The sequence below is a fragment of the Pteropus alecto genome, unplaced genomic scaffold, assembly GCF_000325575.1.
Source record: "Pteropus alecto unplaced genomic scaffold, ASM32557v1 scaffold131, whole genome shotgun sequence".
Taxonomy (NCBI): Eukaryota; Metazoa; Chordata; class Mammalia; order Chiroptera; family Pteropodidae; genus Pteropus; species Pteropus alecto.
In genome coordinates, this window is record NW_006434709.1 from 6,266,847 (window position 1) to 6,281,590 (window position 14,744).

General features: G+C 37.7%; 1 protein-coding gene and 1 pseudogene across 3 annotated transcripts in view; one reads left to right on the forward strand and one right to left on the reverse strand.

Annotated features, from left to right (window-relative positions):
- SERTAD2 (SERTA domain containing 2) overlaps positions 1–14,744 on the forward strand; it is a 103,069-nt gene that overhangs the window by 55,158 nt on the left and 33,167 nt on the right. The gene's annotated exons all lie outside the window — the stretch shown is intronic.
- LOC102889722 lies at positions 6,084–6,584 on the reverse strand (annotated as a pseudogene).

Genomic DNA, 14,744 nt, shown 5'->3' on the forward strand with positions numbered 1-14,744 from the left:
ATGCTTGTTCTGCATGATAAAATCTTAACACTGCCCCAGCCGAGAACCATCTTTTTGTCCAGTGTAGCCATGCTGCATATACTACCCACTTGGAATAGAACTTAATAGTCATCTTGGTTATCAGGTTGACTGTCATGGCATCACAATGATTGTGTTTAAGGAACCCTTATTTGACTTAATAATGGCCTTAAAGTCCAAGAGTAGGGATATCCAAAGAGAAGATATGCCATAAAATGTTTCCTTTAGGTGAAGAGGTGAGTACAGTACAGTAAGATATTTTGAGACCACATTCACATAACTTTTATTACAGTATATCATTATAATTATTAATTATTATTGTTAATCTTACTGTGCCTAATCTATAGCAGTGGTCCCCAACCTTTTTGGCACCAGGGACCAGTATTCCTATGGGAATCTAACGCCTGATGATCTGAGGTGGAGTGAGGCAGTGATGCTAGCGCTGGGGAGCAGCTGCAAGTACAGATGAAGCTTCGCTCGCTCTCTGCTGCTCTCCTCCTGCTGTGTGACCAGGTTCCCAAAAGGCCAGGGACCTGTACAGGTCTGCGGCCTGGGAGTTGAGGACCTCTGCTTTAGTACACGTTTGTTACACTCCTTTCTTAATGGCTCAAACCTTAGCCTTTGCAGTGAAAAAAATAGTATTCTCTTGTATAGGTCATTATCATTAGGAGGGCAGGAAGAGAGTCGGTTGTTACAGAGTGATCCAACTAATTATAATTTTTGGAAAAAAGTTCACTTAAAAAAAGTCTGTCTGTCTACCTATCTCTTCTCTTTCAAGAAAACTTTTCTCTCTCATGTAAGGGCCCTTTAAAATATTTCTTGAATGCACATGTAAATAATTTTCCTGCTAAAACCAGCATTTTTGATAATTTAGCAGAGCTGATATGGAGAAAACCTTGAGTACTGGCAGGTTTTGTGGCACAGCGTATTTAATAACCGTGACAACTCAAGAATTTTAAGCAGACTCGCCTCCTTGTCTGGAATCTGTCGGCACCAGTGTGTCTCTACTGGCAAGCCCTTAAATTTACTATTTCAGCCAAAACTGTACTAATGATGGTCTACCAAATTTTAACAGGATATTTTTAAGACTTGATATTCTCATTATTTAAAAAAAAACTTTCCCCCATTCCTTTCAAAAGCTGCCACTTTAAAATATGTGGCAAATTAAAAAAAAAAAAAAAAAGGTCTAAAATTGCTTTACAGCCTTGATGAAACAAAGACTGGTGTGTTGGTGTGGCTGCAGGGAGCTCTGCGCTGCTTTTGTATGATTTCAGAGGTGAATTTAGATGGCTGGAAGATAGATGGCTGCCAGATGCAGTTTGACATAGATTCAGGCAGCTGCTCCTGGGCTAGGTTTCATTAGCTGGTAAGTGCACCAGCAGAAGCAGCAGAGTAAGGCCCCAAATGCCAAAATGACAGTGAGAACAGGGGAACAATACAATATTCACTAAGTGATTTTAATCTCAGAGATTAAATGTCACCCAATCAGTTTGCAGTTTTTAAAAACCAACTCCTATGAAGCCATTAGAGGGCCCAGGTCTTTGTCCATTGAGGGAAAGAAGTTTTACTTAAAAAAAATTTTTTATTGGTTTTAAAATAAAAAGTGTTGTAAACCCATTTTGGTAATATACAACTAAAAATCATATCAACCTCCTCAGCACACACACATCACAGTAAAAGAAATGTATTCATTATTGCCACCAAGCAAATATTCCAGTAAATGGACCAATGTTGGTTTGTTTATCTGTCTTACTTAAAATGAGTCTTGGATGAGCTTCCCAGGCCTCTTCCAGCTTTAAGGCCTCCCTTCCCCCCACTACCACACCCATTCTTCTTCAAAGAAAGACCAAGGTCTCAAAACAGGGTGTATTTATTTACTTTTGAGACCTTATAATCTGCATAGCTAGTGGTGAATATGTACTCAACCAAATAATTGTGAATTACAAAAAAATAATAAAATTTCCTACAAAGAATTTTTATTCTAACTACTTGTAGGGTCATAAGTAATTATGAAACTGACTCCAGAACTCCCCATACTTGATTTCAACTCACGTGTTTTCTCGGCTGAGAAAAGGGAACCTTTATTTAGTATATTATTTAAACTTCTTAAACTTATCTTTGCTTTTTTTGAAAAGAGTGTAATGATCTAATCCTTCAGTGATGTAACCATTTCATATGGGGTAATTATTTAAATTAAAATTAACACAAAATAAATAAGTGTACGTATTTGAAACCTGTAAATCTAACCAGTCTCTGCTTTTCTTCTATAGTCTTAGGAAGCTAATGCATCACTTATAATAGCTCTGAGGCATTACTGTGTATTTTTCTTTTTTTCTCCAAACGAGTGTGTGCTTAACTCTCTTAATAACAATGGGAGTTGTATATGTACTCAGAGAAGAATAGCTTTCATTGTGTCTTAGTATTTTTAGTATTTTGCTTAGTAATAATGTTGTAATACTACTTTTTTTTTTAGTCTACAGAATGATTAAAGATTTAGAAAAAAGCTCTGATTGTGTTAGAAACTCTATATGTTCAGGAGCAAATTATAATGTTAATTAATAGCTAGATGATACCCTCCTGAGTTTGAATATATTCTGAGCTTGAATATGTTGCATACATGTTCTCTGAGAGTTTAATTTTCTGGGGACAAAGCTTTCCGTCTGTAAACTTATATTTGAATTAAAGGGAATAATATTTTAGGTGACATGGTTTTAGTTCATCTAACTCTTTGGGAGTTGTTTCATAGTGGTTAAAGCTTCTCCTCTTACTCCCTTCCCTCTTTTTTCTCCTCCCTTACTCCTTTAGTCTGGCACTGGCAGCTTGAATACATTGACCTAAACATTGAGCTTTTTTTGTTGTTGTTTCACTGTACATACTACTCACAAGAGGTATGGTTGCAAACCTCTTTGATAAAGGGTGAGTATCAGCTTAATGAAGAGTCTGTTTGGTCTAGCACACTCAGTTTTGGTGAACCTAACCAGACTCCGACTGCATTTCTCATGAAGAGCCTTTAAAAGCCTACCTAACCTTTCTGAATCCCTCACAGGGTCTCTGGGAAGAGAAAGAAAACGAGGCAGCATAATCAACACATGTAGCATAGTACTCAGCACAGGGTTCATTCTGTAGTTTTACATTTTATGTTTCTTTCCTTTACCATATGCATATTTTCTCTGGAAAATTCATCATTTAACTTGGTGGAAATAGTTAATATGTGTCGAAAACATGGAGATCCTCAGAGAAAAGTGCTATGTGAATAAGTCCAAGGTGCAATTATGGTTATTACTATCAATTACCAATCAATATAAAACCATTTCAGTTGTTAATAATCAATCGACATTTTAATTCATTTTTTCCTGCAATGAAATCATAAATTTAAGCTGCAGTCTCTTAACCACTTATGGCAAGTTCTACTGATGTAGGTATATATTTATGCTATATCTATTCCTCTTATTCCCTCACTCTGGTTTTTTGGTTTATTTTTGTGTTATTTTGGTGGTAAAATACATGTAACATAGCATTTAACATCTCAACCATCTTTAAGTGTACAGTACAGTGGTATTAAATACATTTATACTGTTGTGCAACCATCATTACCATCTATCCTCATAATTCTTTTCATCTTGTAAAACTGAAATGCTATACTATTAAACAATAACTCCCCATTGTCCCCTATCTCCACTCACTGGCAGCTACCATTTTACTTTCTTTATGATGTTGACTACTCTAAGTACTTCATATAAGTGGAATCATATAGAATTTGTCTTTTTATGATTGCCTTATTTCAGTTAGCATCCAAGTTGTAGCATACCGCAAAATTTCCTTCCTTTTTAAGGCCAGATGATTTTCCATTATATGTGTATATATATATGAATATGTATATGCTTATCCGTTCACCTGTTGATGAATACTTGGGTTGCTTCCACGTTTTAGCTATTGTGAATAATGCCGCTATGAACGTGGATGTACAAATATCTCCTTGAGACCCTGCGTTCAGTTCTTGGGGGTTATATACTCAGAACTGAAATTGTTGGATTATATTATATTTCTGTTTTTAATTTTTTGAAGAACCACTATACCGTTTTTCACAGTGGCTGTACCATTTTTACATTCTCACCAACAGTGGACAAGGGTTCCAGTATTTTTCCCATCCTTGTCAGCACTTGCTGTTTTCTATTGTTTTGATAGTAGCCATCCTAATGAGTATGAGATGGTATCCTTTTGTAGTTTTGATTTGGATTACTCTAATGGTTAGTGATGTTGAGCATCTTTTCATGTGCTTCTTGGCCATTTATATATCTTCTTTGGAGTAATGTCCGTTCAAATCCTTGGCCAATTTTTGAATTAAGTTGTTTGTTTCTGTTATTGTTGAATTTTCAGAGTTCTCTAAATATTCTGGATATTAATCCCTTATCAGATAGATGATTTGCAAATATTCTCTCCCATTCTGTCGATTGCTTTTTTACTCTGTTGATAGTGTCTTTTGAAGCATAAAATTTTAAAATTTTCATACAGTCCAATTTGTCTATTTTTTCTTTTGCTACCTGTGCATTTGGTGTTATGTCCAAGAAATCAATGCCGAATCCAGTGTTATAAAGCTTTTGTCCTATGTTTTCATCTAAGAGTTTCATTGTTTTAGGTCTTAACATTTAGGACCTTGGCTCATTATGACTTAATTTTTATATACGGTGTTAGATAAGGGTCCAGCTTCATTCTTTAGCATGTGGAAATCCAGTTTTCCCAGCACCATTTCTTGAAAAAAAGATTGTCCTTTCCCCATTGAAAGGTCTTGACACCCTTGTCAAAAATCATTTGATCATATGTGCAAGGGTTTATTTCTGGGCTCTCTGTTTTATTCTATTCAATGTCTGTCTTTATGCCAATATCACAGTTTTGATTAATGTAGCTTTGTAGTAAATTTTCAAATCCAGAAGTATAAGTCCTTCAGTTTTGTTCTTTTTTGAGATTGCATTGGCTATTCAGAGTCCTTTGAGATTCCATATGAATTTTAGGATGGCTTTTTTATTTCTGCAAGAAAACATCATTATGATTTGATAGGAATTGCATTGTATTAGTAGATCACTTTGAGCAGTATTGACATTTTAACAGTATTAAGTCTTCCAGTCCATGAGCATGGGATGTATTTCCATTTATGTATATCCTCTTTAATTTTTGTCAGCAATGTTACATAGCTTTCATTGTGCAAGTATTTTACCTCCTTGATTAAGTTAATTCCTAAGTATTTTATTCTTTCTGATGCTATTGTAAGTAGAATTGTTTTCGTAATTTTTTTTCAGATTGTGCATTGTTCATATATAGAAATGCAACAAATTTAAAGTAATTACTGATAAGAAGGAAATCATTTCTGTCATTATGCTATTTTCTATATGACTTAAGAGTTATTTTGTCCCTCATATCCTGTATTATTGTTTTCTTCTGTGTTGATTTTTCATAATGAAGTGTTTAAATTCCATTCTTATTTCTTTTTGTGCATATTCTATAGCTATTTTCTTTGTGGTTACCATAGGGATTACATTAAACATCCTAAAGGTATAACACTCTATTTGAATTTATGCCAGTCTAACTTCAATAACATATAAAAATTCTGCTCCTTTATAACTCTATCCCAAATCCTTTTGGTGGTTGATATGACAGAATTACACCTTTATACATTGTGTGACCCAAAACATAAACTAATAATCTTTTTAAATGTATTAGTCTCAGTTGTACAGAAAACAAGATTTGGAGTATAAACCAAAATTACAATAATAACTAGCTTTTACACCAATAATAATTTTTTTTCTTTAAATCTGTTAGTCTCTTAAATCATGTAGAAAACAAAAGTACAGTTAAAAACCATTTTTATAATAATACTAGCTTTTATAATTGTCTACGTGTTTACCTTTATTGAATTCTTGATTTCTCCATATGACTTTAAGTTTCTGTTTAGTGCCTTTTTCTTTCATCTTTCAGGACTCTCCTGGGCACTTCTTGCAGGACGGGCCTAATCATCGTGAACTCTCTCAGCTTTTGTTTATTTGAGAATGTCTGGTGTTTTTTTTTTTTTTTTTTACTGCTCCAATCAGTGAAAGGGAAACTTTACTGAGACCCCCGGGCCAAGGAGTTTGGGCAGGTGGCCGCCCTGCTGGCTGAGGAGGCGGTGGAGGGGCCTTATTTGACCACCTACTTGGAGCATTGGTTGTTGGTGTGGCCACACTTCTTGAGGCATTTGACAGCACGGGGACGCAGGCGCGAGTAGCACTTGCGGCAGATCATCTTGTTTCAGTCGCACTTCCCGGCGCGCTGACGGAGGGAGGGCTCAGTGATGCTTCAACCAGATGAAGCACCAAGTGCAGGGTGCACTCTTTCTGGATAGTGTAGTCTGAGAGAGTGTGGCCATCCTCCAGCTATTTGCCTGCAAAAGTCAGACGCTGCTGGACAGGTGGGATGCCCGCCTTGTCTTGGATTTTACCTTTGGCCTTTTCAGTGGTGTCACTGGGCTGGATGTCTAGTGTGATGGTCTTGCCCGTCAGGGTCGTCATGAAGATCCGCATCTCTGCGTCTGCTGAGGAGACTGCTTAGCTGCCTCCTTGAAGAAAACTATTTGGGAATGTCTTAATTTGTCCTCACTTTTGCCAGATATAGGATTCTTGATTGACAGTTTCTTTTTTGTAGTACTTTGAATATATCAGCCCGCTGTCTTAGGGCCTCTAAAGTTTCTCATAAGAAATCCGCTTATAATCTTACCGAGGATTCCTTGTATGTGACAATTCACTTCTGTCTTGCTGCCTTCAAGATTTTCTCTTTGTCTTTTGAGAGTTTTATTATAATGTGTCTTGGTGTAGGTCTCTTTGAGTTCATCTTACATGGAGTTCGTTGACCTTCGTGAATGTTCATATTCATGCCTTTCCTCAAATTTGGGACATTTTCAGTCATCATTTTTTAAAATAGTCTCGCTGCCCCTTTCTCTCTCTTCTCTTCTGGGACTGACATGAGGGGTATGTTGGTTCACTTGTCCCATAGGTCCTTCAGCCTCTTCAGTTGTTTTCCTTTCTGTTCCTGGGACTTGATAATTTCCATTGTCCTATCTTCAAGTTTGCCAATTCTTTCTTCTGCTCAAATATGCCATTGACTCCTTCTAGTGAATTTTTTCATTTTAGTTATTATACTTTTGAGCTCCAGAACTTTTTGGTTTCTTTTCAAGTTTCCTATCTCTTTATTGATATTTTCATTTTGTTCAGACATCTTTTTTTTTTTTTTTTCACTTTCTCATCTTCCTTTAGTTCTTTGAGCATCTTTAAAACAACTATTTTAAAATCTTTGTCTGGTATATCGCCATTGAGTCTTTTTCAAGAACAGTTTCTATTGATTTTTTTTACCCCTTTGAATGGGCTGTACTTGTTTCTTAACTGTTTTTTTGTTGTTGTTGTTGAACACTGGACATTTAAATCTAATAATGTGGTAACTCTGAAAATCGAATATTTTCTCCCTCCCTCAGGGTTTGCTGGTTTTTTTGTAATATTTTGTTTATTGTGTTTTTTTTTTTGTTATTTTTTTTTTAATTGTTGTAGTATGTCTCTGTCTCAGCCTGAGGTGTAAACTTAAAGTCTTCTTGGGTCTTTTCTGAGCTTTTCTCTTGGCATGCATGGTCACTTTCTTATTTTTCCTGAATAATACAGTTATTTTTTAATGTCCTAGTCTTTGATATCTGGCTCCTACAAAGGGGAAAAGTGAAAAATAAAAGGGAGTGGGGAGATAGGCTGGCCCTTTAAATCACCTAGAAGTCACTTCAGGTGAGGGGGGCTTGCAGAAATGGGGGAGATGCAACAACAATGCTGCCCACCTCTTCCTCTATGGGCAGAAGCAACAATCAGGACACAGATCCACAATATTTGGAGATCAGGGCCTTTTTGATCTGTCCTGCCCCCGTCCCCTCCCCCCAGTTCCCACAAGGTACTTGCAAGCTGCTTCAGGAGCATGTGCACAGCTGGGGGTGGGGAATGAGTAGCTGCTAATGTACTAAGAACTGAAAATAATTAAATTTTACTGCAATTTACCATACAAGTCTCAGCCCCACCCTCCAGAAGTTGCAAGCTTTCAACAGATTTCATAGTTCCAAAGTAATTATATCAGACAGATTCCGCCAGTGCAATTGTTGTCTAGGTGGAGAGATAGATTCCTGGTGCTTTCTACTCTGCCATCTTCCCAGAATCCTCTCCCACTCATTCTTTTTTAAGGGAACCTTGATTTTATTTGGGATAGCTCTGCGCCATGCTCACATAGTTAATGTTCCGACATACTTATAGATGAGGCGGCTACGGTCTAGCTCAATTATGGCCTATGAGATGTCCCTGGGGAGGATATTGTTCTTGAATAAAAGGATAAAGCCTCATGAAGACAAGGCTTTTGACTTTATTCTTACCTGGAATGAGGATGACTAACTGGTGGATAGCAGCCTTCTTATGACCCTGGGAACCAAGAGTTTGGTAGAACAGGTATCTTTCAACTATCTTTCCAGTCCTGGACAGCCTAATCCCAGACTGCTAACTTTATGAGGAAAAAAATAAACCTTTGGTCATTCAGCCTCTATTAGTCACTATGTCTTTACTCACAGCCAAATGTTAATCCCGATATACAATTCAAGCCCATAATCCACCAGCCTGGCGGGTAGAAGCATGGACCAATGGAGATATTTGTGTCTGTGATGAGTACCATTATTTTTCAGAGTCACTCAAGAGGTTGAGATTTGAGATCTGAGGTTCAGCTGCACGGAGGTACAGTGGATATTAAAGAAACATGGATATGTCTGCTTCTAATGAGGCTTAAAGCTTTTTACATTTTTGTATACATTTTCTATGTCTTTGGGTTCACATGCCAAACATTACCAGCATTTTTTAGGCAGAAAAAGCAAGTATTGTAGGAAGAGCCATGCTAGCTGCTCCTGTTACATTTTAAAGCCAGTGAAGAAAGTAGCTGATCCTTCCCAGTCTTTATTATATTATGTTATGTACGCATTTTCCCATCAGAACATAATTAAAGCAAAGAGACAAGGAGGAAGGAATCACAAATAATTAAGAATCCAGAGGTTTGACACTCTCAGTTATTTGTGAGAGAATCTTTTCTTAAGCCTTGTCTAGGGTACACTGAACAATCAGTAAATGTTAGGCAAAGAAAAAAAAGTGGAGTTAGTTTTATATTGAATTGCAGGAACAGAGATACATTTCGAATGCTAGTCAGATGCCATTTATTCAGTAAAAACGTCTTTTTCCTTTACTCCAGTCTGACCTAATGCCTTAAGTGAGTGGAGCGCCATCCAGCCTCCAGTGTGCTATAATGTGTACCCCAAGCCCTAACATAAGATTCATCACAGTTGGCAGCAATGACTGGGCCTGTTGAGGTGACCAAGGGAGCTCTTCTTCCAACACCAGTGAATACCAGCACAGTATTGAACATAATGAGCATTATATAATTAAGAAATTATTATTAATAAAAAAAACAGCTACCCTGTCTATCATTTTCAGAGACCATGCTAATTCCTTTACATGCATAATCTCATTTAACCCTCACAATATCACCATGCCTCAGGTTCTGGTTCTAGTCCCTTTTTACAGTTGAGGAAATTGAAGCTCAAGCAAGTTGCCTAAGGTCAGATAGCCAACACATGGTCAAGCTGGAACTTGATACCCTGTCCGTTCCAGGACTATTTGACTCCAAAGTTAGTGTTCTTAGGTATGTCGGAAAATGTTGACTGTAGTTTGCTTAATTACATGTTAAATAATCTCAAAATACTCTGTATTTTGTACTTTAGTTTCTCTGCGAGAACAAAAGATAATGGTATAAAAATGGACTAGCTCATAGTGAAGACTTTCTTACTGTTAATGAAAGAAAGATGGTTTCTGACTAAGAGTGCCTTTATGTAATCCATTTTTATTTACCTCAGTTTCGTGGCATGCCTCTCCTTCAGGTGGGAGGGTGGGTCGGAGGTGGATGAATATGCTTTGCTGGAGTCACACACAGTACGTGGTGGAGGCAGAAGGGTGAGAATGTGCATCACGCAGAGTGCAGCTTCACATCTGATGGGCACATCATCGAGCTGCCCGAGTGTGGAAGCCTTGATGAATCATGGCATTCTCAGCTCTGCACAGTAGTCCGCTAGAAGTATAAATAAAAGTAAAATACACCAGTAAAATAACTGCACCATTTCATATGGCAACCAAGTACTTAGTAAATCTGTACACATTGAGCTTTTTGTTTTTAGAGCTAACGATTTTGTTTACTAGCTTTTATCTTAGCATTTTCTATTTATTTAAGTATTTAAGATTCAGTCATAAAATTTAAAGCTCTTTATAGAAACTTAGCCCACGTGTGGGCATATTAAAAAGAGAGAGAGAAGATATATTTAAAAGTATATTAAAATGTTTCTGATTCATACTGCTTTGTAAATAGGTAGATGGACAATTGAGATAGATAGATAGATAGATAGATAGATAGATAGATAGATAGATAGATAGATAGATCGATCGATCGATAGATCACCATCCATACTGGAAGTTCCCGTGTGAGTTTGTTTTCAGCAATATACTTTGGCAAAGAGTCTTCATTAGCTGGTTAAGTGAAGCATGGTATTTGCAATAACATAAATTTGAAAATGGAAACTATATCTTGAATCTAGGTTTTACTGCTTGGTCATTGTGGCATCCTGAGAAAGTTTTCTTGGAACCTCAATTCCTTAAGTGTAAAACAGAATAGTAGTAGCTGGCTCTTGGGGCTTTAGAGAGTGGAGAGCAAATAAGATGATGATGTTGACGTGCTGTGTAATGTGTAAATAAGTAATTATACAGACTTAAAGGTGTGGTATTGCTAGCATATACTCCACAGCCAGCTGATGGAACGATCTCACACCATCCTCTATCCGTGAAGGCGACAATGTCAATTTCGATTTCCCAAACAACATAGATTTATTGAGCTCTTATGATGGATGAGGATTTCCTTCACATCAGCAGAACTTATGTCTAGATTTACAACAGCTATAGTTTATACAGTTACATATTATTTGTGTAACATACAGGCATACAGGCATTCTGTACATGTGCATTTTAAAGATACTTGAAGTTTCTCTTAAAGCACCCAACTTTGTTTAATGTAAACTTGTTTGATACACATTTTTTCCTATATGATCATGGTTGTTGTTGGTATTACCTTTTTCCCACAGAGAGCACTGAACATAATGCTACCTTTTCTTCATGATTCAGGATCATTTAGATTGCCTAGGTATTCTGTTGGAACACAGAGTCTCAAGGCAGGGCAGGTGAAGGGCATGGTGGTATTTGCCCCTACTTTAAATGATTTCACATCACCAGTTTTTTTAATTCTATTTTTTCTCTTTTAAGCACTTTATTTTGTTTTATTATTAGTTTCAAGTATATAGTATATTGGTTAGACATTTATATAATTTATGAAGCGATCCCCCCGATTACTCTATCACCCCTCTGGCTCTAAACATAGCCATTATGTTACTGCTGGCTGCGTTCCCTATGCCGTGCTCCCCATCCCTGTGACCATCTATCAACTACTAATTGGTACTTCTTTAACCCTTCATCCCATTCTCCCAGCCCCCCAAACTCCCCTCCCCTCTGGCCGTCACCAGATTGCCCTCTATATTTGTGAGTCTGTGTTTTGATTAGTTTGTTCTTTTTGTTCCTTAGATTCCACATATAAGTGAAGTCATATGATATTTATCTTTTTCTGTCTAACTTACTTCACTCAGCATAATAACCTCTAGGTCCATGTATGTCATTGCGAATGGTAGGATCTCATTTTTTATGGCTGAGTAATATCTATTGTATATATGAACCATAACTTATTTATTTAGGCATCTGTTGATGGGCATTTAGGTTGTTTCCATATCTTGACTATTGTGAATAGCACTGCCATGAACATAGAGGTGCACAGATATTTATGAATTATACCAACATTTTTTCTTCCCACCCCCTTTCTAGTTGATAGCTTTTTTCCCCCCAGTATCATGACTTACCTCTTTTAATTCATTCTTTCCTCTAATTTCCATTTACAATTTATGGTTTGGCGCAAAATTACTTTAAATCATCTTTAAGATAAACAGTTAGGAAATACATGATAATGCTTGAGGTTTGGAGCACAGTCTTTGTGATTTCCTCTTTTTCCTAAATTTATTTTTACTTGCTTTGTTAGTTCTCAATAACTGGAGTCTCTCTGGATGAATCGTTTTGCCCAACACCACCGTTTACTGTCTGCATTAGTTTCTTCTAATAATCACCGGCGATACTTAAATAGCTTGTTGCCAATTATAAAATGCTTCCACATACGCTGCCTCCCTTTATCTTCATATGATCATGAGAAATAGGAAAGATATATAGAGAGTATTTTACAGACAAGTAAACTAATGCGTATTTGGGGGTTAGTCAGTGGATTTTAGCCAGGGGCTGCAGCTGAATTTTTCAGAAAGGTTTGTTCATCCATATATGATATCCCGTTTCCATAGGTCTGGGGCAAGACCAAGGTATCTATATTTTGGAGAAAAAAAAAAGATCCCAGACAATTATAATGTACATAGCTTTTCCCTACCCTTTTCCCCATATTCCATCCCTCCACCACCTCTGCTCCCATTGAGAACTACTGGGTTAAGTTCTTCTGACCAGTAAATGATTTATTAAGGTGCTTTTACTTGCAGGTTGCAGAAAAACCAACAAACAGTGGCTTAAATGTATGATTATTACTGGTCCCGTAATCAACTGATGTGGTGGTCAGAGCAGTCCCTCCCCTCCATGTTACTCTACATGGTAAAAGAGACTTTGTGAATGCGATTAAATTAAGGCTCTTGAGATGGGGAGGTTATCCTGAATTATTATCCTGGGCTCCATGTAATTACAAGGGTCTCTATAAGAGGAAAGCAAAAATGTCAAAGGCAGAAGAAGGAAATGGGAGGACAGAAGCAGAGGTGGAATGTGTTTTGAAAATGAAAAAAGGGCTACCAGCCAGAGTGCACATGGCCTCTAGAAGCTGGAAAAGACAAGGAAACGTATTCTCCTTAAAGACTCCAGAAGTAATGGAGCCCTGTCAACACTGTGATTTTAGACTTTTGACCTCCAGAACTGTAAGAGAGTAAATTGGTATCATTTTAAGCTGCCGAGTTTTTGGTAATTTGTTACAGCAGAATAGAAAACCAATACAGCCGGGAAGTATAAAATGCAGATTCTTAAGACGCACTCACAGAGATAACGTTTATGCAGAGCTGGGTGGCATCCAGGGATGTGGGGTCAAACTAGTCCCTAGGTGATTCAGTGGCCTCTAGTTTTTGGACCTCACCTATAGTTACAAACAGACCCATAAGGCCATTTATTTTTTCCCTTGGAAGTCTAGATGTGAGTGGTCCTCGTGTCAGTTGTTTTCATCAGCCCACAGCTCAGTGATGTTGCCAAGGATCCAGGCTCCACCTCAGCCTTTACCCTACCACTTTCATTCAGCATGTTGGACTTCTGTCTTAGTCTTCCTACATCATGCCCACAAGATGGCTACCACACCTGCAAGTACCACATTCTTGCAGCCAGGAAGAAGAAAGAGAGCTCTCCCTGCATACCTATATGTCCCTCGCTTATTAATCAGGGAGGAAAAATTCTTTCCCAGAGCTTCTAGCAGGCTTCCTCTCACAACCAGTTAGCCAGAACTGCATTATCCGGCCATCTCCAGCAGCACAGGAGGCTAGACAGCAGGAAACCTCAAGTAATGTCTCAAACCAAAACATTATCCTGTTTTCCTCTTCCTCATGGGAAACCTTTGCATCTCCTCAAACAACACTTCCTTCTCCAACATGATACTTTGGTGCCAGATCCTTGTACCTTGTAAAATCACTTCATGTACTACCAGTGGCACCCTTCACTTTGGGGAAAAAAATGCGTTGTCTTATTTAACCTTTATGAACTGTGGGATGGATAGTATTTCCCCATTTTTACAGTTAAGAATCGTAGATTGAGAAACACCCAAGATTCACGAGTGGAAAGCTCCTGAGTGGCAGATCTGCCTTAACTGTGAAGCTCAAGCTCTTAACCATTACACCAACCCAGTAGTCCTCATTCATTTAGTGTTAGCAGCACATTTTCAAATAGTATTAGAATTTTTGACACATCGAAAGAGTTTAAAAATTCAAGCAACACTAAACAAATCAATCATTACAACACAATCACCATCATTGGAGAGAGGAGTGACATGATCTTACTTTTGTTTTTTTTTTAAATGATCACTGACCACTGTCTTGAGCATACAATTCAGGATCAAGAGTATTGCACTAATCATTTCCCATCTGACTCAAGGTAAGAGTCAGAGTCATTGCATCAACCTGCCCTGCCCATCCTCATACCCACTCTTTTACCATTCTCCCCCTCACCCACTCCTCCCCTCCATAGACATCCTTGAGCCCTCAGGCGTGCTCCCTACTCAGAGCCTGCTTGCATTTTCTGTTCCCTGTGCCCTGAAAACTTTTCTGCTTGTCTTGAGTCCTCACCTCCTTCAGGTCTTCTCTCAAATGTCTGCTCAGTGAGGTTTTTCCTAACCACTTCTTCAAAAATGCACTCCACCTCGTACATAACCACCCGAGCACATATTCCCCATCCTCCTTCTCTCTTTTGTTTTTCCCAATAGCGCTTAATTGCTAATATACCATATAATTTACTAATTTATTCTATTTTCTCTCTTTC